This window comes from Oryctolagus cuniculus, chromosome 4 (assembly GCF_964237555.1).
Source record: "Oryctolagus cuniculus chromosome 4, mOryCun1.1, whole genome shotgun sequence".
Taxonomy (NCBI): domain Eukaryota; kingdom Metazoa; phylum Chordata; class Mammalia; order Lagomorpha; family Leporidae; genus Oryctolagus; species Oryctolagus cuniculus.
The window spans coordinates 6,114,795-6,141,738 of record NC_091435.1 but is presented as its reverse complement, the minus strand read 5'-3'; the positions used below and the strand labels follow the sequence as shown (position 1 = coordinate 6,141,738).

The 26,944-nt window shown below is 56.4% G+C and overlaps 2 long non-coding RNA genes across 2 annotated transcripts; both read right to left on the bottom strand.

Annotated features, from left to right (window-relative positions):
• Positions 1-4,862: 4,862 nt before the first annotated feature.
• On the bottom strand, positions 4,863-6,100 carry LOC138849426 (uncharacterized). Its single transcript, XR_011388297.1, has 2 exons — positions 5,992-6,100; positions 4,863-5,225 (listed from the first exon to the last, which is right to left on the bottom strand). It is a non-coding gene; the product is annotated as an uncharacterized lncRNA (long non-coding RNA).
• An 11,431-nt stretch (positions 6,101-17,531) lies between these two features.
• LOC127487589 (uncharacterized) lies at positions 17,532-25,938 on the bottom strand. Its single transcript, XR_011388326.1, has 4 exons — positions 25,773-25,938; positions 20,833-20,906; positions 18,426-18,597; positions 17,532-18,107 (listed from the first exon to the last, which is right to left on the bottom strand). It is a non-coding gene; the product is annotated as an uncharacterized lncRNA (long non-coding RNA).
• Positions 25,939-26,944: the final 1,006 nt, after the last annotated feature.

Below are 26,944 nucleotides of genomic sequence, written 5' to 3'. Positions count from 1 at the left end.
CCAACAAGCAGTGAAAAGGATGAGTTGGCTCCATGCTGCCCTCGGAGCTCCGGACCTCAGTGTCTGGGTTCTGTTGCATTTCTGTCATGTCATATCAACACACACCATGGAACGGGGAGCGCGCTTCAAGCTGCAGAATGATGGCTCCATATTTACTGTGAAAATTGGATGGAAACAGGACAACTCAAGCACAGAAACCCAAATGGGCGAAATCTTACAGACACTGGAAGAAGAACCTCTCCACAGCCGTCTAAGTAACTCGGCCGGCATTCATCGCCCTGTTCCTGCCTGGAAAATGCAGCACGTGGCGGGAGCTCCGGATCTCAACCCCGCGGCTCTCCCCCTCGGCTTTCCGTGGAGAGCTGAAGTTTTCATCCCGCCGCCTCTGTGACGCCACAGGGCAGTTATCAACCAAAATAAAGCCTCAGTTAATGAAAATCTTCATTGGAGGGGAGAAAAAGATCTTCTAAGTCCATCAGGTTTCTGTATGCTTGCCATAAAAATGACCTAGTCTCGGGGCTGAAGTTGTGGCCTAGCAGGTGAAGCCGCCGCCTGCAGTGCCGGCATCCCGTACGGGCGCTGGTTCGAGTCCTGGCTGTTCTACTTCTGATCCAGCTCTCTGCTGTTGCCTGGGAAAGCGGTGGAAGATGGCCCAAGTCCTTGGGCCCCTGCACCCATGTGGGAGCCTCGGAGGAAGCTCCTGGCTCCTGGCTTCAGATCAGCCCAGCTCTGGCTGTTGTGGCTATTCAAGGAGTGAACCAGCAGATGGAAGACCTCTCTCTCTCTCTCTCTCTCTCTCTCTGCCTTTCAATTAAATAAATAAATCTTTTTTCAAAGTGACATAGACTCCACCCTGAAGTATGCAAATATGCAAATAGATCATTGTATATATTGGCATCGGTTTTTTTTAAAGACTCTTTTGTAAACAAAGCCTAGTAAAACGTAATGGCCACTTTTATCATTGACTCAAATAACATATGAAAGCACAGGGCACAGTCATCAGGGAAGAAGTCACTTTATTAGGCCAAGTGATGCGGGGCTGTCTTGTGCAATGAGCCTTGCCTCCCTGGTTTATGGAGCGGCCAGCACCACTGCTGCCAAGTGCTGTCAACACGGGACGAGGGGCCCTTAAAAGACTGTCCGGGGGCTGGCACTTGGAGAAGCGGGTAAAGCCTCCGCCTGTGATGTTGGCATCCCATACGGGCACTGGTTCGAGTCCCAGCTGCTCCACTTCTGATCCAGCTACCTGCTAATGCACCTGGGAAAGCAGCAGAGGATGGCCTGAGTGCTTGGGCCCCGGCACCCATGTGAGAGACCTGGATGAAGCACCCAACTCCTGGCTCTGGCCTGGCTTAGCTCCCGCCGTTGCAGCCATTTGGGGAGTGAACCAGCAGATGGAAGACTTCTCTATGTGTATCCCCTCTCTCTGTAACTCTGCCTTTCAAATAAATAAATAAATAAATAAATCTTAAAAAAAGACCAGGGCTGGCACTGTGGCGTAGTGGGTAGAGCTGCCACCTGCAGTTCTGGCATTCCACATGGGCACCAGTTTAAGTCCTGGCTGCTCCACTTCCGATCCAGCTCTCTGCTGTGGCCTGGGAAAGCAGTGGAAGATGGCTCAAGTGCTTGAGTCCCTGTGCCCACATGGAAGATCCAGAAGAAGTTCCTGGCTCCTGGCCTTGGATCGGCCCAGCTCTGGCCACTGTGGCCATTTGGGGAGTGAACCATTGGATGGAATGTCTCTCTCTCTCTCTCTCACACACACACTCTTTCTCTGCATCTCTGTAACTGCCTCTCAAATAAATAAATAAATCTTAAAAAAAAAAAAAGACCATTCGGAAACAACGTGCTAAATGTCTCTCTCTGTAGGTCTGTGTACATGTGTTTTTCGATGGTTATGGTTGCATAAGAAAAACCCGAGCTGAGTACAGCAGGCCCAAAAGCTGGGTTTCAACTCCGAATGTGGAATCAAACGGGGCCATTTCCCCAGGACTGGAGCTTCCACCAGTGAACAAAGCCCTGGGACTCACACGTGCGAGGCTGAGACGCACATGCCCTGACCCCCTGTGCCAGGGACGATGTCGGTCCACACGTACTGCAAGCCGCGGCCGCATCCTGCCAGGGCGCTTGCCTGCGCTCTTCATCACCAGGAAGTGGCAGCTCAGGGGGAGTGACCGGGAGGGCGGTCGGGGGTGACTGTGGGCCCCGGCACTGCCCTGGCGACCAGCACTCCCCAACCCTGCTGCGTGGAACCGTCCTCCGGGACACCCCGTGACCAGGGAGATTCCAGTGGAGCGGGTGCGCTGTGGGGGATGGGGGAGAACGGTCCTGCTCAGTAGATCAGCCCTCCCACGCGACCCTGAGACCCCTGGGGCCAAAGTGTCCCTGCTGCAGCCACGAGGCCGGGGACACTTGCCACCGCCGTCTGCCCAGGGAGACCACAGCGCGCTGTGTCAGAAGGGCCAGAGCCCAAAGAAGCCTGGGTGGCGCTGACAAGTGACTGACACCGGGCAGTTCCCAAAGAAGCCGCGGAACCTGCCATCCGGAGCAGAGGCCAGAGAGCCACGCGCCCTCCGCCAGTTTGCGACATTTCCTCCTACTGTGCACTTCGGCACAGGGGCTGCTTAGATTGTCTGTATCCCGCATCTGAGTGGGCGTGAGTCCCAGCTCCACGGCCCATCCCAGCGTCCTGCCACAGCACACGCTAGGCAGCAGCGGGTGACGACTCCAGGAGTGGGGTCCTGGGTGGAGTGCCTGGTTCCTGGCTTCAGCCCAGTCCAGCCCAAGCTGTTGTTGGCATCTGGGGAGTGAATCAGCAGATAGAAAATCTCTCTCTCATTCTCTCTCTCTCTCTATCTCTCTTCTTCTTCTTCTTCCCTTCAAATAAATGTAAAAAGTAAATAAAAATTTTCCAAGAGATAAAGTTCTTCCTCACCTGCCGTGCCAGCTGGACTCCCAGGCCACAACATACTTTATTTTTTTTAATATTTATTTATTTACTTGAAAAAGTTACACAGAGAGAGAAGGAGAGGGAGAGGGAGAGGGAGAGGGGGAGGGAGAAGGGGAGGGGAAGGGGGAGGGGGAGAGACAGAGAGAGGTCCTCCATCTGGTGGTTCACTCCCCAAATGGCTGCAATGACCAGAGCTGTGCCGATCTGAAGCCAGGAGCCAGGAGCTTCTTCCAGGTCTCCCACGTGGGTGCAGGGGCCCAAGGACCTGGGCCATCTTCCACTGCTTTCCCAGGCCACAGCAGAGCTGGATCTGAAGTGGAGCAGCTGGGACTCAAACTGGCGCCCATGTGGGATGCTTGCACCGCAGGCAGCAGCTTTACCCGCTATGCCACAGCGCCGGCCCCGCCACAGCAGACTTTAGAGAGAGCCATGGTCATGGAGGGGGAGGGCGGTCAGCAGCAGGTAACGCCCTCTGCCACCCCGGGGTCTCTCTGCAGAATCCCGCAGGGCCCACAGAGGGCAGCTGGAGGTGGTCAGCTTCAGCACAGCCCACTGCTCTTTTCCTTTTCTCCCCCACCACGACGAAGTCCTCATCACGTGGAACGAACTCTCTGAAGCGCACAGTCCACGGGCACTCGTGCCCTCACAAGGTTGTGCAGCCTCCGCCCACCCAGTTCCAGACGGATAGTTCCGGAACACGCCTGTCACCCCCAGAAGAAGCCCTGTCCCATGCAGCAGTCTGTCCCCATCGCCTCCTTCTCGGCCCTGGCGGCCACCGATTCTCCCTGCTTCTGCGGCCTCGCCTGCCCTGCATAGCTTGGCCAGCGGAGCCACAGGCTGTGGCCATGTGTGACTGGTGCTTGCTCTTGGCTTCTTGTTCTTGAGACTTGTCCACACTGCCGCGCGTGTCAGGACTTCTTCCTGTTCACAGCCAGTGGTCTTCTATCATATTCCACGTGTTCCACAGACGGTCACGTGTCACCTCACGACAGGGTGTGTTCTGAGAAGGTCAGAGTCACACACAGAGAAAAGCAGAGGCAGAGAGAGAGAGAGAGGTCTTCCATCTGCTGGTTCACTCCCCAACTGGCTGCAACGGCCAGAGCTGCGCCGATACGAAGCCAGGAGCCAGGAGCTTCTTCTGTGTCTCCCACATGGGTGCAGAGGTCCAAGGACTTGGGCCACCTTCTTCTGCTTTCCCAGGCCATAGCAGAGAGCTGGATCGGAAGTGGAGCAGCTGGGACTTGAACTGGCGCCCATAGGGGATGCTGACACGGCAGGTGGCGGCTTTACCCACTGTGCCACAGCGCTGGCCCCCCTCACCTGTTCTTACACAACCCCAGTCGGCCTGCGCCACACCGAGGCCGGTCCACCCTATTCTCCCAGGCTGTGTCCCAGCCTGCACAGCTTGTCACAGTGCACTGGCTGTCACAGGCAGCGCCGTGCAGTGGTGAGGATGACGTCAGTAGATGACGTGAGCGTAGGCCACAGGAATTTTCCATCTCTCTTAGAATCTTCCAGCACGCCGTCGCCCACGCCGTCTCCTCTTGACCCGAGGATCAATACGCAGTGCGTGTCTTGTCTTCCGTACAGAACGCACTGGTCACCCCTACCCACTGAGGGCCACTCGAGGTGCCTCCCCTCTCGGTGATTGTGCGTTGCCGCGTCTGTGAACCTCTGTGCGTGGATCTCTGCAGCATGGGAATCCCTGTTTTCAGTTCTTTGGGGTCCACAGCTCAAGACACCGATTTTATTTTATTTATTTTTTTAAAGATTTATTTATTTACTTGAAAGAGTTACACAGCGAGAGAAGGAGAGGCAGAGAGAGAGAGGTCTTCCATTGTTAGACCCTCTGAGTGAGGATGCTAACACGTCGAGAGGCACACCCCAAAGACTCAGAGTCCAGACCAGCTGATGCAAAAGCAAGAGGATTTATTCGGCGTCTGCGCAGATGGGCCTCCTGAACTCGGGAGTCCAGGGAGCGCCCCCAGCACAGAGCCACATGGTTTATATACCCGCAGCGACCAACCAAAAGCTCTATAGTGTCCATGCACACAGCAGTCCAATCCGTGAGCTGATCATGTGAAGGGCATGTGTCTTCTATCCAATCAGCTACGGGATCACACGGGAGGCCATGCACCTCGTCGCCATTTTGTTGTTTACTTCTTCAGCAGTTCCTTCCCCTGTCAGCGCCATCTTGTTCACCCTGAGGGGGACGACGTCTCGCTCCCTTCGTTCCCCTGGAGGGAGAGCAGCGTCCCGCTTCCCACACTGTTATCTGAGTATTAGGAGGCATACAAACTGGGTTAGGTCTTAGCACAGCCAGGCACAAGTGTCGCAGCTAGCTAAGCATAGGGTCCCTTATTTTCATAGCTGCACCTAATTTTAGCTCTGGGGGAAAAAGTTTAGGGCTGTAATTTTTAAACTTTATTTTTATTTGGGGCAAAGGTGACTCTTGTTTTTAATAGTGTTAGCTTAAGTCACTCCATCTTGGTTTGATTTTTAAGGTTCTTCACCATCTGCTGGTTCACTCCCCAGGTGACCGCAACAGCCGGAGCTGGGCCAATCCGAAGCCAGGAGCTTCCTCCGGGTCTCCCACCTGGGTGCAGGGGCCAAGGACTTGGCCCATCTTCCACTGCTTTCCCAGGCCACAGCAGAGAGCTGGATCAGAAGTGGAGCAGCTGGGACTCGAACTGGCGCCCATATGGGATGCTGGTGCTGCAGACCAGGGCTTTAACCGGCTGCGCCACAGCGCCAGCCCCAAGACACTGATTTTTCAGAGGAGGAAGTTGCTTACGAGGGGCTGGTGACCTGTCCAGGCTCACTCAGCGGCTCTTGGCTGAGCTGGGACAGAAACCAGGTCACTGGGTGCCTCGCCCGGCTCCCACCAAACTACGACATCCATCTAAGCACAGGCTCTCCACTGGGACCCACGCCGGCTCCCTCACTGGAAGGGCTCCCCTGGGTCCCTTCTTTCCACTCTCCACCTGCCCCCTCGGCCCCCCAGTACTCCCTCCCCTGACCCAAGTCCTATCATATCTGACCTTGGAATGTGGTCCTGCCCAGCAGTTTGTGCCTTGGAGATCTCGCCGACTCACGTTGAATCCAAGATCTCCGAGGCCCGGAGCTTCTCCACCCCCTGCCAGATCAAATATACAAGCAGAACCCCGTGGAGCCAGCTGGGTGACCTCGGCAGTCCGCTGTCACCTCTGTGGCCGGCACAAAGAGTTGTGGCATGGTCCCACCCAGTGAGCGTGGTGGTGACCGTGCAGCGCGTCACTCAACAACCACACACTGTCTCTGTAACTTTCTAAGCCACGCATGATGTCACCGCTGGTCATGCTCACGGCAGTGAAGTCACGCAAGCCTTCTCAGCCCGCCCAGGGCCGCCGAGGCCACAGGTGGTTTGTCCAAGGAGAGGAGTGGACTTGGCCGCGCTGAGCCGACTCAGCCTCGTGTGCGGGAGGACCGGCTTGCCAGCTCGCTGTCCCCAGTTGCTCCGAACCTTTAGCGAGCTCACGATGAAGGAAACGCTTCAGGGCCTTTAGCAAGATGCCAATAAAAAGTATTTTTTTAACCCATCTCAGAAATCACCATTCTCAATTAGAGCCTCATTAGATCAGCCAAGGAGCAGCTAATCGAAGACAGGCCCAGGTTTTTGAAAATTAGAAGAATTGGAAAACCCTAGTTCCTCTTCTTCCCCCCCCACCCTGCTTTATCACATTGATAGACTGAGAAAAAAATGCTTTTTCAGTGTCAACACTTCTGTAAAGTACCAGAAAGAACACAGTAAAGACGCATAAAGAACACAATGCGTGAACCACACGGAGCCAGTCTCCGCACCAAAGCAGATAAACAGAGGTTTCCTTCTGGCCAGAAAATTGGATGACTTTGATCTAAGTAGGTATCTTACAGCATCAGCAAATTAGAAAATCTGTGCTCTCAAGGGACAATGGCATCTGGCCCCTTCACTGAGAAGCTGCCATCTCAGCACCCAGCAAAGCCAGCACCGTGCTTTCTGTGTGAAGTCAGACGCTAAGGAAGCCGCGAGCGCGCGCTGCTGTGTCAGTCATGCTGGGAGCAGGCCGGGTGCCCCACGGCTCTGCTCCTGCTGCCGCACTTCCGAGAAGTTCATGGAAATGGATGACTTTGCGGACGGAGTGCAGCGTAGCCACCGGATCCGCTCTGCCCCAGCAGCAGCCCCGGGTGTGCGCTCCCCACGTGCCTCGTGGCAGCCCGGCCCGGCCCAGCCCAGGCACAAGGCACCGCGACCTCTGCACCTGCCGAGCAAGCTGCCATGGGCTCCGCCAGGTGCCTGCGGGCGTTGTGTACATTAGATTCCAAAGGAGGAGGCCCGTGTGGATCTTATTTCCTCCCAGCACCTGCTCACCCACGAGGCACTAGAGGGAGGAAAACCGCCAGGCCACTCTCTGGGTAAACAGTGACTGTTGGTCTTCGTGCTATGAAAACAGCCCTTCCTGGAAGGGAAGGAAGTAGTCAGGTGGAGAGAGCAGGGGCGGGAAGCAGATGGTGTTCAGTTCTGGATCCTCCTTCTCTGCTTGTGTGAACAAGCCACTTACTCCCTCTCGGCCTCAGTTTTCCTGTCTGTGAAAGGGGCTAACACTAACGTTTTTGTCCACGATAGCCAAAAGGCGAAAGCAAAACAACTGTCCACTGGTGAGTGGACAGCAACCGTGGTGCTACGTGCTATCAGTGTTGCAGCATTTAGTTAGAAGGGAGGGGATTCTGACACCCGCGACAACGGGGATCGGGACATTAGGCCAGGCGAAATTAACCAGCCATAAAAGACAAATGTTGTATGCTTCCACTTACACTAAAAACCCAGAGCAGTCAAATTCATGTTGGAAACTAGAAAGGATGGTGGTCACCAGGGGCTCAGGGCACAGCGGACAGGGAGCTGGTGTCCAGTGAGAGAGCTTAGTTTCTGCTAAGAGTTCTGGACAGGAGAATGGTGGTGGTGGTGGTGGTGATGGTGGTGGTGATGGTGATGATGGTGATGGTGGTGGTGATGATGGTGATGATGGTGGTGGTGGTGGTGATGGTGGTGATGGTGATGGTGGTGGTGGTGATGGTGGTGATGGTGATAGGGATGGGGATAGTGGTAGTGATTGTGATGGTGATGGTGGTGGTGGTGATGGTGATGGTGGTGGTGATGGTGGTGGTGATGGTGGTGGTGGTGATAGGGATGGGGATAGTGGTAGTGATTGTGGTGGTGATAGTGGTGATGGTGATGGTGATGGTGGTGGTGGTGATGGTGGTAATGGTGATGATGGTGGTGGTGATGGTGGTGGTGGTGATGATGGTGGTGATGGTGATGGTGGTGGTGATGGTGGTGGTGGTGATGATGGTGGTGATGGTGATGATGGTGGTGATGATGGTGGTGGTGATGGTGGTGGTGGTGATGATGGTGGTGATGGTGATGATGGTGGTGATGATGGTGGTAGTTATGATGGTGGTGGTGATGGTGATGATGGTGGTAGTGGTGATGGTGGTGATGGTGGTGGTGGTAGTGATTGTAATGGTGGTGGTGATGGTGGTGGTGATGGTGGTGATGGTGATAGGGATGGGGATAGTGGTAGTGATTGTGGTGGTGATAGTGGTGATGGTGATGGTGATGGTGGTGGTGGTGATGGTGATGGTGGTAATGGTGATGATGGTGGTGGTGATGGTGGTGGTGGTGGTGATGATGGTGGTGGTGATGGTGATGGTGGTAATGGTGATGGTGGTGGTGGTGGTGATGGTGATGGTGGTGGTGATGATGGTGATGGTGGTGATGGTGATGGTGATGGTGGTGGTGGTGGTGATGATGGTGGTGGTGGTGGTGATGGTGATGATGGTGGTGGTGATGGTGGTGGTGGTGGTGGTGATAGGGATAGGGATAGGGATAGTGGTGGTGATTGTGATGGTGATGGTGATGGTGATGATGGTGGTGGTGATGGTGGTGGTGGTGGTGGTGGTTATGATCTTCCACCCACTGATTCACTCCCCAAATGGCCGCATCAGCCAGGGCTGATCCACATGGAAATCAGGAGCCAGGACCTCCATCCAGGTCTCCCACGTGGATGGCAGGGGTCCATGCACGTGGGCCATCTTCTGCTGCTTTCCCAGTCACGTTAGCAGAGAGCAGATAGGAAGCAGAGCAGCTGGGACTCAAACCAGAGCTCTGATAAGAGGTGGCAGCATTGCAAGCTGCGAATTAACCCACTGTACCCTAGCCCGGCCCCTCCTCTAACTTTGTTGTTGCAGAGAGAGGAAGACCATTGTGCACCGTCGGTCAGACTCCCCAAGCCCGAGGTGCTCAGCTGTGGCTGCACATTAGCATCCACCTGGTGAGTGGCAGGAAGATGGAATTCAAACCGCCAACTCCACACCCGGGGCCCATGTGACCAGGGAACCAGAGTGTGGGGTAGGCCGGCTGCAGGTGCTTCCAAGAGGCCCCAGTGTGCAAGGGGCTGGGCATCTCCAAGCCAGGAAGCGCTCAGCTCCAATCGGCAACTCACGCTGATTAGACTCACCCTTGGCCACGCGGCTAACCGCCAGACACACTGGGGTGTCCAGGCACCTGTGTGTTGAGTTGCATTCTCTTTACTTCCACTCGAGAACATTTCCCATCTACATCAGGGCCGGCATCCTGGGCGTGGAAGCTGGGCAGCGGCACAGGGTCCCACACTGGGGAGGGCACCTCTTTTGGTTTAATGCTCAGTGGTCACCATCTTGAAATTCTTAATAATTTTTTTAAACATAAAACCTGGATTTTCCTTTCACACTGGACCCTGCAATTTGTCTATCTGGCTCTGCCCCAAATCATGTGCTATTCTAGGGTCAAACAGGACAAAAAGGAAAGGCAGCATGGCCTTGGGGAGCCCAACAGTCTGCGGAACGCCCTGCCAGGAACTTCTGGTCTACCACAGCTCAACCATCTACACCAGGGAGCCAGGCACAGAGCGGCCTGTGCAGAAGTGAGGAGAAACGCTGGACAAGGCGCCGCCCGTGGTGGAAGGAAGACCCATACATTGGTAGAAGGAAGCTCGTATTCAGTGACAACAAACGCAACAAGGAACAGCGACACAAAACGTGGGTGTGCATTGCACTTTAGGTCCGGGCAGAACTACACAGCAAGCAGGGGCTTAAGCAGCCGAGCTCTGAGCTCTGGCCTTGGCCCTGCACTGACTCTGCTTACTGGGCTTCACAGACCTTCCGCCAACAGGAAGTGTGTTCCCTGCTTCCTGCAGCTCCCTATCAAAGCAAGCCAAGGCCAGAAACAAGCGGCAGTAACAGCCACCATTTCCCGACAACTTCCTCCGTGCCCGGCACTGGAACAGGTCTGCAACATAAACTGTTGCAAGTAGTTCCTCTCTTGGCTCTGTAGTTGGCTGTTATTGACCCATTTCACAGACAAAGATATGGAGGACGGGGAACTTTCCCAAAGCTACACAGCCCATCAACAGGCACTCGAATGCAAACTTCAGCCTTTAGCCTGAGGTCTGTAACTGCGGCATTCACCATGAAGACTCCTAGTCTGAACCCTAATGGCCCAGTGGTGTCAACTCCACAGGGCAGTGCAGGGGAGTGAACCACAGCCGCATCCAGATCATTCCCACTATGTTCATCACGGGGTGACAGCTCTCTTAAGGAGGGAAATGAAGGGGAAACAGGATGGACCGGTAGGAAGCTTGGTGAGAACAAAGCCTGGCATCCAGCCTGTGGGATAACAACTCTTATCTCCTCCCCTCAGCCCAAGCCGCCCTGCCTAACACATCAGAAGCTCGGTGTTAAGAGGGGGAGGGGAGACAGGACCACTCCCCATCACTGGGATAACTCTGGGGGCAGGGGACAGGGGAACTGTGCACTCCCTGCTACTGATGGGGCACGCGCCGTCTGCTGGGGGCTTCTGCAGCCCGCTCCCGAGCCTGGTCTCTGGATGGCTGTGGTGTCAACCCCAAGCTCACAGAGTGCGTTGTATGCTGGTTCCCTCTTCCCTCAACAGCCCCACCCCCTCCCCCCAAAAAAACACCAGCGCTCTCCACTTTGCCACCAGCACTTCCTCTTTCTTGGTGGAAATCTACTGCCCCCGTAAACCGGTGCATGGAAAATTACGCGGTCAGTGCAGCCCTCGGGGCTCGAGAAGCTCACATCCCACAGCGATTTTAAATGATCCAGCCTTTCATCATTTGAGAAAGAAAAAAAAGTGTGTGGGTGAGGAGGGAGGCGGAATCGTGAGGGCGAGAGAGGGTGACTCACTGCAGGCAGAAGTGCCCGCGCGGCTGCCTGGGAAGTGCAGCTCCAAAGCCTGCCTTCATTCACCCCACAGGTGTCCCCCGACAGGGAGAGGGGCAGAAACAAAACCAGGAAGACCCGCCTCCCGGAGCCTCCTCTCTGCAGGGGGAGACAGAATAGAAACCGCACCTGGGGAAAGGTGCCTCTGGGGTCACCAGGGCTGGGGGAGGGGCCCCGAGCAGGGGGTGGGACAAGGGTGTGGGGGAGGGAGGGCCAGCCCAAGCCCAGCTTGGCCTGACTGGGCTGGGGAGATGCAGGAAGTGTGGGTGGGAGGTGCGGAGGGGTGCCCAGGGGGCAGGTGCCCACAGGAGCCCCAGGGCTCTGGGTGTGAGTGAGACAGCAGCCAGGTCTCTGTGCAGAGGCAGCCTGCCCGAGTTTGCTCTGTGCCAGTGCACCCCGGCTGTGATGCGGAGGGAGGCTGGAGGGGAGCGGGGAGGGGGCCGCAGCAGCCCCTCCCCACCCCCCCCACCCCTGCTGGGTGTGGGGTGATGCAGCTGTGGATGCAGCGGCCATGGGGACAGAAGCAGAGCCCAGCTGTGTGAGGGTGGGGAGTGATTGACAGCGAGGTCTCCCGATCGTGGGTACCCTGACATCGCTCCTGGATGCGTGTTCTCGCCATGGGTGGCAGAGGTCCCGTGTGTCTGTGGCCGGTGCCGACAGGAGCCCGGAACAGTGGCAGCGTGGTTCCCCGCAGCCCCAGGGTTCTGTGGTTCCCCCTTTTTACCATCAGGGAAGGACACTCTGGCGGCCGGTTTGGGGCTGGACGTGAAGCAGTGCTTGGCCATTGGCCTCTCACCCCTGTGCCCGTCACAGGTGCACGGGCTGGACCTGCCTGCCGGCTTCCATGCTGGGGACCAACACGCAGAATCATAGCCTGACCACCGGTCTCTGTGAACACAGCTTGGGTTCCAGGCATGACTTGGAACGAGAGCACGCTCAGTCTCAGGTCTCCGGGACTTACTGCACAGGGCGGATCAGAATGAAAACAGAAACCGAGCCGGTTCAGCCTGGAGAAAAGCTTAAACAGCAAGCACGCGGCTATGCGTGTACCTGAAACAGACGCGGGACAAATCAGTGAGCTGAAGCAGCAGCCTGAGCCCACCCCCACCCCCCCACCCCTGCAAGCCGCTCCGAGCACCCACCCCAGCAGGCGCTGCTGCGGTTAACCCTGGCGGTGATGAACTGGCTTTGGCACCTGCGATCCACGGAGCAGACACAGACGAGGTCACGTCTGTGCTGAGGGGCGTGGGAAGGCGCCCTCACAAACTCCCTGGGAGGCTTTGAGTGGCGCGTGTCTAACAGTAGCTGTACGTGCAGGCAGTAGGGGTGGCTTGACCGGTGCTCCCCAGAAATACACGCCCGTACACAGAGAATGTGACCTTTCCTGGCGGGGGGGAACCTTTATAAACGTGAGACCATGCCGGAGCCCAGATGGACCCCAGGGCCAAGGAGAGACAGGGAGCTGAAGACACAGACGCACGGCGGGCAGGCGGCCGTGTGGAGGCAGAGACGGAAGGCCCACAGCACGTACCCAAGGGAGCCTGGGGCCACCCGACGCAGGAAGAGGCGAGCAAGGAGTCGTCCCGGAGCCCCTGGAGGGAGTGTGGCTGCGCTGCCACCTGGAACTCAGTCGTGCAGCCTTGAACCTGGGAGAGAACGGATTCCTGTGGCCACGAGCGGCTCGTGCCGAAGGCCTGACCGAGCTCAGGAAGGCTTTGCCCAGAGCCCCAGTGCACGGCCCAGTGAAGGACCGGTCCCGTCACTCACAGCCAGTAAGCAGGTGGAGCTCTGCGAAGCCAGGGGCTCCTCTCGGATCGCACCTGCAGCAGCCCAGGAGTTCTGCAGGCGAGACCAAAGCAGCCTTGCTTCTCAACGGAAGAGAGGTTGTCTGAGCAAAAGAGCACCCAAAGGCAGGAGAACACCTTGCCAGGACACGGGCGCCAAGCCGGAATCACGGAACTGCAGACGCCGTGACGAATCCGCAACCTGGGAAAACCTGCTGAGTTTCAGGCAAAGACATTATTCACACTCTTGGAGCCATTTAAAGCCCCACATGGAAGATTGATGGGACCTGCCCGCTCAGCTCTCTCCTGCTTTAAGCGGCATGCTTTGCCGTTGTAAACGACACACTTAGAAACCCAAAATGGGCCAGGCATCTGGAGCAGCATTTACGACGTGGCTCGGGACACTCGCAGCCCACACCGGAGTCCTGGAACGGAGTCTCACTCTGCTTCCTCCCACCTTCCTGCTAACGTGCGCTCCGGGAGACAGCAGGTGATGGCCCAAGTGCCTGAGTCTCTGCCGCCCACGTGGGAGACCCACGCAGAACCCCAGGCTCCTGCCTTCAGCTTGGCCAAGTCCTGGATGTTGAGGGCACTTGGGAAGTGAGCCAAAAGCTCTGACTCTTTGTCTCGCTGTCTTTCAAATAAGATGAAAAATAAACAAAGAAATCCAAAAAATGAGATAATTTACTTCTAAAAAAGTGTCCTTGGAATACCTGAAGCAGCGTGGGAATTTGTGGATACGGCCGGCGAGTCCGTCGTGGTCTCTTGCAGCGATGCTTAAACACCTCTCGGCCGGCCAGCCCCGGCCAGCGGCCTGTTCACCTGGAAAGCCAAAGCCTTCCCCGGGAATGGTGTTTTCTTATTTTTATTTTTTTTTACTAACAACACAATTTTTTCTTTATTTTTTAATATTTATTTTATATATTTGAAAGTCAGAGTTACACAGAGAGAGGAAGTGACAAGAGAGAGACCCTCCATTCGTTGGTTCACTCCTCAAATGTCTACGACAGCCAGGGCTGGGCCAGGCTGAAGCCAGGAGCCAAGAGCTTCTTCCAGGTCTCCCACATGGGTGAGGGAGCCCATGTATGTGGGCCATCTTCTGCTGCTTTCCCAGGGGCATTAGCAGGGAGCTGGATGGGAAGTGGAGCAGCCGGGACTTGACCATAGTGGATGCCAGCCTCGCAGGCCGGGGCTGTAACCCACTACACCCACAGCACTGGCCCACAATTCTGGCTCTCTAAGCGATGCCCTGGACAGTTCTAAACCAAGGTCAGCAAGTGACCAAGTTCTTGTAAGTGATGCTTCATTGGAACATAGCCCTGACCACTTGTTTACATGCTGTCCTTGGCTGCGTCCCAGAGTGGAGTCGCTGGGACTGGGACCTTACAGCCCACAAAGCCGAAAATAGGGTCATGAGTCCTTTCCCTAAACAAAGCCCGCTGGCCGGATGGCCCCTGGCCGGGCCTGCAGCCCTTGCACCTGGTGGAGATCGGCTGGGAGGGTGGCGGCCCACGTGACTGCGTTCCTTCCCGGCTGAAGCTGTCGAAGTCTCCTGGATAGTCCTCCGTGGTGATCAGAAGTAGCGAGGGGAGAGCCGGGGCTCCAGAGCTGTGACAGAGAGCCGGCCGCGCCGAGCTTAGCTGGCCTTGCCTGGAGCCGAAGCCCCACTTCTGCGTGTCGCAGTCGCTGTCGGGCATCGGCGAGGTCAGGGTGCTCGCAGGGGCCTTGCCTGAGCTCACCGGGGCGGCGGGCAGCTGTGGGAATCAAAGTCGCACTCTCAAAGGTTAAGAGGGTGCCCTGCCCCCAACCCCAGGTGGGCATTTTTTGAACTGAACTGGAGGGGGACCCACAGCTGAGAAGGACAGCCCGGCGCTCCTGCAGAGACAACCTGTGCGTTAGTAACCGCCCGTGTGTGGAAGGCTCCCCAGGACACCTGCCTTGCTGCCAGCCACTGGGCTGAGAGGGGCACCCAGACAGAGCACCCACTGCTGCTGATGCCAACGACCACAGATATGGTGGGCACCACGGCAACAGCGTGCCCGGTCCTCCCCATTCAGTCCACACCACACCCTGTGGGTGGGGTTTTATGAATGAGGAGCCAGGAGGCAGGGGGCGGGGTCAGTGATGGGCAGGGTCGCCCATGGTGACCCAGTGACAGAGCCCGGCTGTAAACACAGGCCCCTTTTGTGCGTTACACGGAGGTCAGACCAGGCAGGGTGGGAGGGGCTCGAGCTCACGGCGGTCCTGGCACAGGGAACAGCCTGAGAGACGCGTGCAGGGAAGCCGGGGCTGCCTCCCTCTGTGGGACACCTCAGCCCCGTCTCCCCTTCCCCCGGCAACCTCAGAGTCACCGTCGGAGACGAGGCAGGTGGCATTAGTTACAGGTGATTTTCTCCACCTTGGTGGGAACGTGGATGAAACATATCTCGCTGATGTATTTTATTAACCTGAAACCTAACCCCTAAGTCAACGTGATAAGCAAATGTACTCTTTCCTTCCAATCCGATTTCCCAGGTGTCTCCTCTGGGCAAATCCCAGAACCCAGGCTGCTGTCCTGCTCCGGGCCCAGCCCCCTGGTGACCACACCGGGTTCACAGCGCAGGTGCAGGGGCTGGGCAGGGCTGAGGGGATCCAGAGCTCTTGCTGCCTCCGGAGTAGAAGTGGCTCCTTCGCGAGTTGCATCCAGGACGGCAGCATTGTCCTGTGGCCTGCCCTGTGTGCACGTGTGTGCGCGCGTGTGTGCACGTGTGCACGCGTGTGTGCATGTGTGTATGCATGCATGCTTGTGTGTGCACATACACGTGTGTGCATATGTGTATGTGCGCGTGTGTGCGCGTACATGTGTGTGCATGCATGTGTGCATGTATGTGCACATGTGTGTGAGTGCGTGTGTGTGCGCGTGCGTGTATGTGCACGTGTGTGTGTGAGTGTGTGTGTCAGTGGCTTTGGTTCGGTTTCGACACTTTGGGGGAAGTTTCATTACACGCATTTGCTAGCCAGGATATCCCACAACCTGATCAGAGCTTATGTAGGAAATCATCCCCCGTGACTCCACTCGGCCTCTCCCCTTGCCCTGCAATGGGCAGCCCAAGATGGAGGGAGGCGGCTACCGTAACGAGAGAATTCCCGCGTGCATGTGGTCGCTCGGGGACAGCAGCTGTTGGCATCCCAGTTTGCATTTTGTGATGATCAAAGGAGCCTGGATCACAACACCCGTCAGCCCCGGCCCCACGCGTGAAGTCACACAGCAGAGACTCCCAGCAGCACCGAGCTGTCACAGAGCTCTGTAGGCCCTCGGGAGACCCACAGCACGGTGAGAAAAGCCTAGCTCAGTGGTTTAATGGGGGCGTAATTCTACCTTCCCGGGGCATTGGGTCCTGTCGGAGCTGAGCCAGGACCAGGGTAAGACAAGCAAGGCCCCAAAGAGGGCCCCACTCAGAGGACAGCCATGGGGGCATCATCCCAAGGAGGGGCTGGCCCCGAACGTCAGCGCGGCTGAGCGGGAGACCCCTTGCTCTCTTGTTCTTGTGCAGCGTATTTAGTACAGAAATGAAGACTTTGGGGGACGCTGGAATCCCAGAGCCCCAGCCGCCACCTTGCACCCTCCTGTAACGGCCCTGTCAAAGGAAGCCAGCCATCCGAGTCTCCCCCTAATCCCACCCTCTAATTGCTGTGGCGCAGCCGCCTCAGGCTGAGGAGGCGGGGAGGTGGGCAGGGCTGACCGAAGCCGGATCTGCCACGCCCACGGGCCCCGGGCCAGTGTGGCCAGGCTTGGTGGTAGGGCTGGCGTTCACTCGCGGTGGCCAAGGCCATTTGCCAGCATGATGTCACAAGCGGAGCTGAGCCGGTGATTTAAACACCCCCGGCTGTCTACCAAAATAGTAAACCTGCATTATCTTACTTCCACAGACACCCAACGGACATCAGCTGGGGACACAGTTGTCACGCCTTGTGCGGGGTTTGGAGAAGTCCCAGCACCCCTGAGTGGCCGCACAGCCATCAGCACCAGACCTGGGCGTCAGGATCAGCGCTCTGGGCTCACATCCACCTCAAGACCAAGGCACAAGGGACAGCAGGCGCTCTCCCCCCAGCCCCCCGTCCATCTCCCAGAGGCCAGCAGACGCTCACATGCAGACCGAACACTCGGTGCCTTCCGGGAGCTTTGTGTGGGGTCACCCTTTGGCCTTGACTCACACGGCCAGAGACAGCAGCCCTGACGTCCAGACTTGGAGCTTCCTGGTTTGCAGATTGTCAGAATCAAAATAGGTCTGTGCATCAAGCCTAAAAAACAAACACTAAATAAAGCAGGAGGCTATGGCAGCGGGGGTCCTGTGCTTACATCGCATAGCGAGGACTTGCAAGACCCCGGCCAGAAACGCAACCTTGCACATGGAAGATGCTTCTACAGAGCCATCTGCCCATCACCTGCCTGTCCGACGTGGACTGACGCCCACCTTGGGACTGCGCCTTGGAGCCCAGGGCGAGTGCTGTTCCTCCACTGCTTTTATTTTATTTTATTTATTTATTTTATTTGCGAAGTAGCGTTATAGACAGTGAGAGAGAGAGAGACAGAGACAGAGACAGAGAGAAAGGTCTTCGTTCCGCTGGTTCACTCCTCAAATGGCCGCCACGGCCAGTACTGCCCCGATCCGAAGCCAGGAGCCAGGTACTTCCTCCTGGTCTCCCATGCAGGTGCAGGGCCCAAGCACTTGGGCCATCCTCCACTGCACTCCCGGGCCACAGCAGAGCCGCAACCAGGACTAGAACCCAGCACCCCTATGGGATGCCGGCACTGCAGGTGGAGGATTAACCAAGTGAGCCATGGCGCCGACCCCCCTCCATTGCTTCTAAAGTCCCCCCCTTGCCTCGGCCTCCTGGAGCGCGCCCGCAGGTGACGGCGGCACGCACAGGCCCCTGGCAGTGCTGTCCTCAGACTTACTCATGTTTGGGGAATGGCTCTTTGGTGGCCAACCGGCTGCCACTGGTTAGGGTCAGTGAGCACCAAGGGCACCGAGGGGCTCCTGGGAGCCAGAGGCTGTGTCGATTTGTGCCACAGTCTCTTCCCCAGGTGTGCAAATCTGTTTTCAAACAGAAATGAAGACACAGTGTGAAATCACAAAGATCCTGTCTTGTCCAGGGAGTGGCTTCACTTCACAGAGGGGAATGGCGCTACCAGCCCCTGCACCTGTTCTGTGGGTACATGTGCGCGTGCACGTGGACACCAGAGCGTGGGCACTGCCCGTGCCTGTAGCCCCCCGCCCCACGTCCCACTCCGGGATGCCTGGATGGTGAGTGGGTCCACCTCACAGTGAAGACAGGAACCAACCTTTGGAGGACCTACTTTGGGTCGGGGCCCAGGAAACACCACGGAACTGAAATGAACAGGGGCCGCTCACCTGTTAGGGTCTCCGTGGACACCGTGCAAAGCAGGCGGGCATTTGACACAGCGTTAAGATGCTACTTCGGATGTCCACATCCTGTATCAGAGTGCCTGGGTTCGAGTCACAGCTCCGCCTCCAATTCAGCTTCCTCCCGTGCACACCCTGGGAGGCTCAAGTCTCTCTCTCTCTTAAAATAATAAAAAGAATTTTTTTAAATAGCAATAAAGCCCAGCTCTGCCACTTAACATTGTGTGATCTCAGGCAAACACTTAGAACGTGCCTCAGTTCCCCTTCTGTTAAAAGTGGATAGTGCCCCATCCCTGCCCTGGAGCAGGTATGGAGTGTGCATGTGTCAGCAGGTATGACAAGGCCCAGCCCAGCGCTGGCAAAGGAGGCCCAGGAAGTAGATATTTCTGGCCTCTTATGACGGATGGAGAATCTGAGGCTCAGAGGATGCGTGTGGCCCCACAGCTGGCGAGCGGTCGACTCCTTAGCCCCTGAGCTAGACTCGCATCCCCAGGATGTGGCCACGCGGGCGTGTGCACAGGCGGGTGCCTGGCTCGGGAAGGGGCGGCGTCCCCTGCACGCCCCTCGTGCTGCAGGTGGCCCTGCGCTGTCTGATGCGCTCCTTGTGACGCTAAAGGAAATTTACATCGAACGGAGCCGGCTGCTGCATCACACAGCCCCTTTGCTTCATTGCGAAGATTCTCACAAGTGCGCAGCCTGGGCTCCCCAGCCAGCCTCCTGGTGAGGGTCTTCTGGGGGAGCTCAGAGGCCCTCCTGAGACGCAAACCCCGGGCGGAGCGACGACCTGAGGGTGGGAAGCCTGGCTTCATCCTGCAGCTGCCTGCAGTGGACTGGCTGAAAGGTGGAGTCTTGTTTGTGTGACCCAGGGGCAAAGAGCCAGGCTCAGTCTCTCTCCTCTCTCTCCCTCTCCCTCTCCCCCTCTCTCTCTATTATTTCTGTCCCAGAGCCAAGACTCTAAGCAGCCTGCATCCTCAGATTCCATCTGTAAATCTGCCAGCCAGACTCCCTCCAATAATCCCATTATCTGAAGCAAGGGAGAGCGGCCCCAGGCGGTCCCCAGGCACATAATACAGCATTACTGTAACTGCCAGAGGCCTCCCCGGGCTTGCACGGAAACCCTACAAAAGCAAAGCAAATCCAAACAGAGAACCTTCTGCACACGGTCAAGGAGCTCAAGTGAGTTGTAATGAAACACCAGTAATTTTGTTTGGGAAAACCAGGAGTCGTCTAACACAGGGCTTTGGGAAGAAGGCGATTGAGTGCTTTCAAACGGCCCGAACGGCGGGGTCTGGCAGCTTCAAAGCCGTAACTGGACCTGCAGGTGTGGCTCAAGTTCAGACATCTGATTCCAGCTTCCAGGCCCCACATTAGACAGAACCACTCCTGCTTAATGCTTCCTTCAAGGCTCGCGGTGGGGGTGGTGTTCCACGTTCAGGTTGTCTCGCTTTCTTTGTTGCTAAGAAAACGACCAGCCAACACCAGCAGGCCAGGCCTTCTTGGGACTCATGAAATTGTAGAATGTCAACTCTGGGAGGCAGCTCAGCAATGCATTCTCCAAGCCACTCTGTCGCTCACAAAAGGCAGCCGGGGCCGAGGGGACGAAAGCAAATGCCCCCTAGGGCCCAAAGAGGCAGGGGACAGCTTTTGGTAAAGCAATGGATTTTAGGATTTGTATGAAACACTGCTTCCTGATTTCACAGCACCTGGGTTTAATAACGACACCTGCTGTTTGCTGATTTTCTTCCCAGCTCGTGAAGAGCTCTCAAGTGACATCTCTTCCGATGTTTACCATAGGGAACCAAGACTTAGCGAGACTCAGTGATGGACCCGCGACCCTGAGGACTGGGGCTCACCACTAGGCTAACCGCACCCTTTCCAGTTTTGAGAATGGAAGGGTGACTGGGGTGTCCTGGGCAAAGGAGGGAGCCGGGTCACCTCCGCTGTGACCTTGAGTGTACATCAGTCCCGACTGGCCGTGCTGCTCCCAGCTCTGCCTGCCAGTCCTTGAAGCACTTGCTCACTTCTCTGGTACCAAGTGGCCCGGTGAGTTAGGTGGCGGGGGTGGGGTGGGGCTGGGGGCTCCCCTGTGTCGTTTGCATGAAAGGAAATGGAGCGCCCTGAATCGGTGTTGCGGAGGGCGTGTGGAAGGTCAGGTCCCTGATTCCGGCTGTAGATGCGGGTCCCCGGGCCCTGCGTGGATTCTGCACCCCTTAGTCCCGACATACTTAGTTGTACTGCAGACCCAAGGTGAGTGGGACGCAGGACTCCCTGCTCCTGCTCTGGGATTATTCCCATGTAGGGAAGGAGTTGGGAAGTATTTGCTACGGTGGTAACACATAAAAACTTTTTTGTCAGAAAGATAGAGAAATGACAGAGGAGTGGAAGAGACACCTACCTGGAATCCATGCTCGAGGCGAATGCCTGGTGTGTTGGAGCAGGTTCTGGGACCAAAGCCTCCTCCTGCTGAGCCTTAGGGAAATGCAAGAGATCCTAAGGCTCCACAGTCCACGGAGCCCACAGCCAGTGGTCCCCGAGAAAGAACTAAGCCGGGGCCTGGCTGTGCTGACTTTCCAGGCAAAACCACAGCCTGAAAGGGAGCCCCACTTCTGCAGCCTGCGATCACCGGGCATTCGACTGTCCCAGAAGTGTGGCATCTGGCTACTCACAGGGGAACCCAGGATCTGGACAAGGATCCGTGCTTGCTACAATGTGTGGAGAGTCATTTCTAAAGTCTCCTTTGTACTTCAAGTGTGTTACTGAAGGACGTGGAAAGACAAAGCAAACATAGGGACCATGTAGGCTGGCACCGCGGCTCACTAGGCTAATCCTCCTCTTTGCGGCACCGGCACACCGGGTTCTAGTCCCGGTCGGGGCGCCAGATTCTGTCCCGGTTGCCTCTCTTCCAGGCCAGCTCTCTGCTGTGGCCAGGGAGTTCAGTGGAGGATGGCCCAAGTGCTGGGGCCCTGCACCCCATGGGAAACCAGGAAAAGCACTTGGCTCCTGCCTTCGGATCAGCGCAGTGCGCCGGCCGCAGCGCGCTGGCCGCGGCAGCCATTGGAGGGTGAACCAACGGCAAAGGAAGACCTTTCTCTCTGTCTCTCTCTCTCACTGTCCACTCTGCCTGTCAAAAAAAAAAAAAAAAAAAAAAGGAACTATGTAACTATTACTTTTTCAAAGTAGCATTGTGGTGTCTGGACAAAGCCTGGATTGGGCACAGAAGGACTTGGACTGAGACCTCAGGGGAGATGAGGGAGCCGGTACAATTCCTTTCTAAGAGTGGAATAGCAGAATAACCATGGCAACCTAAATCCAGAAGAAGGTGCCCGTGCCAATGGCAAAGCAGGAGTTCAAAAGGTCGGTTGGGTAAGTTTTAGGGAGGTGGTGGCGCCTTGGCCAGACTTGTATGCGTGGGTGGGACTGTGCACGTACAGGTGTCTGAAAAGCTGGCGGGATGCAGGCAACCCTCTACAAGAGCTCACTCTCAGCTGACGAAGGTTATGGTGCCCTGGGTCAGGGCGGGCCGGAGAGCTTCCCGGGCTGGCTGGCCACGCACCCACGCCAGCAGGGAGAGGAGAGAGCAAGGTCAGCCTTGGCCATCTTGACTCTGCCTCCCCAGTGCGTGGGAGTCACCAGGGAGCTGGACCCCTTCCTAATCCCCACCGGGCATCGCATTCCACGGCTGGGGGTGACCTTAAGCCAAAGCCATTGGCTTCCGCCTTGTGACTGAGAGATCACACCCAGCCCTGACTCTGTTTGTCTCAAGAGTTAGCAAAGCTAGACTGGAGGCGGCCTGGATGCTGGAGACGGTGGGCCCAGGACAAAGCCACCAGGAGGTGAAGGCCAACTGGGGCTCAGCATGGGAGTCAGAATCGGCAGGGCAAAGGGGGCTGGTGGGGATGCAGAAGCCACAGAGGCTCTGGAGCCACCGCCCCCCAGAGACACCACCCAGTCGCATTCAAGAGAGCTATGGCAGCCAGGAGAGACGCCATGGTGCCTTGCTGTGTTACACTCCCAAGAAAGTCACATTGGAGGCAGCGGCAGGAAAGAGTTGCCCGTGTCAGCCCTGTCGCAGCTCCAAGGGCAGTGGCACAGACAGATGCAATGAGACACGTCTTCTGGGGCGAGCAGATGCCAGCGGGATCCCTGCTCCACACCCAGTGCAGAAAAACTCACCAGGAATGAACCCCCCCCAGGCGGGTCCCTGTGCAGTATTTAGAGCCTCCGCCACCGCTCCCACAACCAGGGGCAGGAAGCAAGCCTCCCTCTGGCCCTGCAGAGGGGTAGGAGAGGGCACTGCAGATCCCAGTCAGGGCCTATCACACCGAGACCCAGCAGAGCCCAAGTGCTCTGTGTGTGGCATGGGGCTCACAGACTGTGCCCCCAGAATCTCCCAACACCCGGCAGAGACCCGCGCTCTGGTAGAACAAACTCATTTTGACATGGGCCACTACCAGCCTTGGGTGGGCTTGGCAAACACTCCTGCTGCTTCCCAGGGATCAGGGGCCCCAGGTGGGTGTGGCCAACGCGGGGCTGGCCTGGGTGGCCAGGGAGCTCCTTTGTCACTCTCCTCCAACCTCAGGCAGACAGCAAGGGGCCACAGGACTCTGTGTCCAGTGCTGGACAGATCCCAGTGGTTTCCATCGCTAGGGAAGTGTCTGCACCCTGGTGAGACAGACTTGCTTTGGCATGCATCGCCAGCAAGACTAGTGTGTACTCCCAAAATTGCACGGGTCCTGGTGACAGTGAGACCTGCATGTGACCTGCCCAGGGCCCACCTCTAACACCCTTCTTACAACTTTGGACAGAGAGCAAGAAATGACACAACCGTCTTGCGATTCAGTGGCAGGCTGATAAAACCCGGCACTGAGTAGACCCTGACAGTCCCTGTCCCAAGACGAGTGTCTGCAGACAGAGCGTCTGGCCTGCTTCAGCGCCCAGGGATGTTGCACGGTCCGGGCTGGGCAGTCTGATCCCCCAGCCAGCATCAGGAGCGGCTGAGAGGTGCAGCGTCGGGCAGCGAGCCCGTGTCAGCAGCCTGCAGACTATAGCAGGCTGAGCGTTGATCCGACCGCGAGGCTGCCCTGGTCTTGGTGGGCTGTGAGATCCAGATGTGGCCCAGATGTGACTGTGGCATCCGAGGGCACAGAGAAAGAGTCTGAGCCCACCACGGGCCCACGAAGAGGCTTGTAGGGCAGGACCACCCCCCTTTAGGCGCTTCCCAGTTCGTCCTGAACAACACGTCAGCTGCAGGTTTGAGACAAACTTGGACTTGGGGAGTATTGTATGGCTGAATCAGTAAGAATGCACCAACAGAGAACCTGGGGCAAATCCTGACAGAGGGCTCTGCCCACTGCTGAAGCAGCAGAAGTACCCGAGGCTCAGGGGAAATGAACAGGCTGCTCAGGGGTTCTAGAACAGTGGCAAATGAAGCCAGGCTATTTTTATTTTATTTTATTTTATTTTATTTTATTTTATTTTATTTGACAGGCAGAGTGGACAGTGAGAGAGAGAGAGAGACAGAGAGAAAGGTCTTCCTTTACCGTTGGTTCACCCCCCCAATGGCCGCTGTGGCTGGCGCACCGCGCTGATCCGATGGCAGGAGCCAGGTACTTCTCCTGGTCTCCCATGGGGTGCAGGGCCCAAGCACTTGGGCCATCCTCCACTGCCTTCCCGGGCCACAGCAGAGAGCTGGCCTGGAAGAGGGGCAACCGGGACAGAATCGGCGCCCCGATCGGGACTAGAACCCGGTGTGCTGGTGCCGCAGGTGGAGGATTAGCCTAGTGAGCCGCGGCGCCGGCCGAAGCCAGGTTATTGAGACCAATCCTGCCGTGCGCTCTGGCGTCATACTCCAACAAGCACCGAGAACTTCCCAGGAAACACGGCCCCCGCTAAAGGGCAAATAAGGTGCCAGACATCGCGCATCTCGGAATCGAAATTTCCAAGTGCTCCGACAAAGATTCCACAGCAGCTGTTTTAAGGGAACTCCATGAAATTCAAGAGAACGCAAAGAATTTAATATTCTTACAGAGATCTGGTAGATGGCAATAATTAAACAAGGTCAAGCAGAAGTTCTTCGACTGAAAAGCGGAGACATTGAAGTCGTGGGAGGAACGGAGCGCACGTGCGGAGGTCCTCATCGGGACGTTTTATCACTTGGCTTTCTGTTTGTCTCTTTCCCTGTCTTTACAGTCCATGTTAAGTTGTTACCATTGCAGGCTGGCCGTGTGGTGTAATGGGTTAAGCCGCCGTCTGCAATGCTGGCATCCTGTATGGACACCAGTTTGAGTCCCAGCTGCTCCATTTCCAATCCAGTCCCCTGCTAGTGCACCTGGGAAAGCAGTGGAGGATGGTCCAAGCACTTGGCCCCTGCATCCACGTGGGAGATCCAGATGGAGCTCCCGGCTCCTGGTTCCTGGCTTCGGCCTGGCCCAGCCCCTGCCGGTGCCGCCATACGGGGAGTGAACCAGCAGATGGAGGACCTCTCTCTCTCTCTCTCTCTCTCTCTCCTCTGTCTCTCTGTAACTCTGCCTTTCAAATAAATAAATCTTTTTTTAAAAGTTGTTATCATTTCAAGATAGCTTGTTTTTCTGTTAGCCTCATAGCATCCACAGAGCAAAACCTGTAACAGACGGACCAGAAACAACAAGAAAGGAATTCAGGTACATCGTAGGAGAAAATCCTTACGCACAAATGAAGATGGTAAGAGAAAGAACGGAACCACAATAAAAATATAAAACAAGTATCAGAATGGCTATAGTAAGGTCTTACCTATCAATAGTTACCTTAAATGCCAGTGGAATAAATTATCAAATTAGCAGATGCAAGAATGATAGACTGTGTTTAAAAAAATAGAATTCAACTATTTGATGATCACAGACTCACTTCACTTCTGAGATCACACTTAGACTGAAAGAACAAGACATTCCTTGCAAATGGAACCCCAAAAAAGCAGGAGTAGCCATACTCCTATTAAATAAGGATATTTTAAATTGATAGAAGGACAGAAACAATAAAACTCAGTGCACAGATAAATGACACAGAGACAAAAAAGGAAACACACACACACACACAATCCATGAAATGAAGCACTGGGAACCTGGGCTTTGGCAGGGATGCACCGTCGTGAATCAGAAAGCCCCCATTCCGAGAGCAAGAGTGGAATGAAATGTCGAGTGCTCTCCTCTACGAGACACGGACACCTCGGTGGAGAAGGAGGTGGGAAACCCAGACCGGACAGCAGAGCAAACGTTTCAAGATATGGCGAGGCAGGCCCAGGGAGAGGCCCCGAGAGGCCCCAGGAGGGCAGGTGGGGCCCGGCCCGTTGACCTTGCTCACCTGCGTGGGGCAGCTGGCGCGCTCCTCCCACAGTGGCCTGGTGAGCGAGGCGAGAGGAAGTCTTGCAGATCCGCCGTCCAGCTGTGCTCCCACGGAGCCTGCGGTGGCTGTGAGCTGCACAGCCTGTGTGTGGTTTTCAGGCCGTTGCATTCTCTTGGCCTTTAACCTACCTCCAGGCAGAAGACAATGCATTATTCAGAACAGACCCCGTTTTGTACGACAATTGAAATGCTGACTTTTGGTGTCAGAATCTCGGTGGCCATCTTGTGTGCCCTGTGGGTACCTTCCCGTGGGGGACGTTGCTCCTGGACGCTCACCAGGTCCAGCCTGAGGGTCACCTGAGGACGTCCATCCGAAAGCAGGTTCCCAACCTACCAAGCCAGGCTCCCCGGGATGGGCCAGGGAAGTGCATTCTTGAAGGTTCCTCAGCTGAACCAGGGACTCTGGCATGTGAGAATTAGCCTTGACTTCTGAAGCAACATGGTCATTCACCCAGTGGGCCTTCCCTCTGAGGGTCGTGGTGCTCAGGGGACTCCTGGGACCCCCAGCCCCACTGCTCCATTGATCTCTTGTAGTGATGGAAGCACCCCAGCTACCGACAACTGCACCTGCACCAGCACCCAAGTAGACCAGGAAGAAGGACCTAGGCAAGCCCATAGCGCAATGGATGGCACAGTTCTGTGCAACAAAGACAAAGACCACAGCGAGCCAGGCTGACCCCACAGCCTCCAGCACGCTGAGTGAGCAAGTTTACAAGCTCTTGAAATCAGTGGAAGCAGCATGACAGCTTGAGTGTCGTTTCGACTGCATTTCACAACCGGAAGTTGGCTTCCACCAAGGCCATCCCCCCACCCAGCCCATCTGCCCAGCCCTGGGAGCCACCGCCGAGCGGCCTTGGATAATTCTCTTGCCAAGCTACTCTTCATTCTTCTCTGTGTGTTCCCGCACGCCACATTCCTCCAGCTCATTGTGGCCACATGTCCCTAAATGTGGCAACCAGCCACGATAAAGAAGAACCTTCTACCTCCTGAAGAGGAGAAGAGCGCCTGCTCCCCCCACCTCCCCGCCCCAGCAAACCCCGTGAGCATTCGCAGATCCCTAAATTGCTAAAACTAGACAGGGGAAAAAAAGAAGAATCTAGAATCAAAGCCACGTTCGTTTCTGCTGCTGCT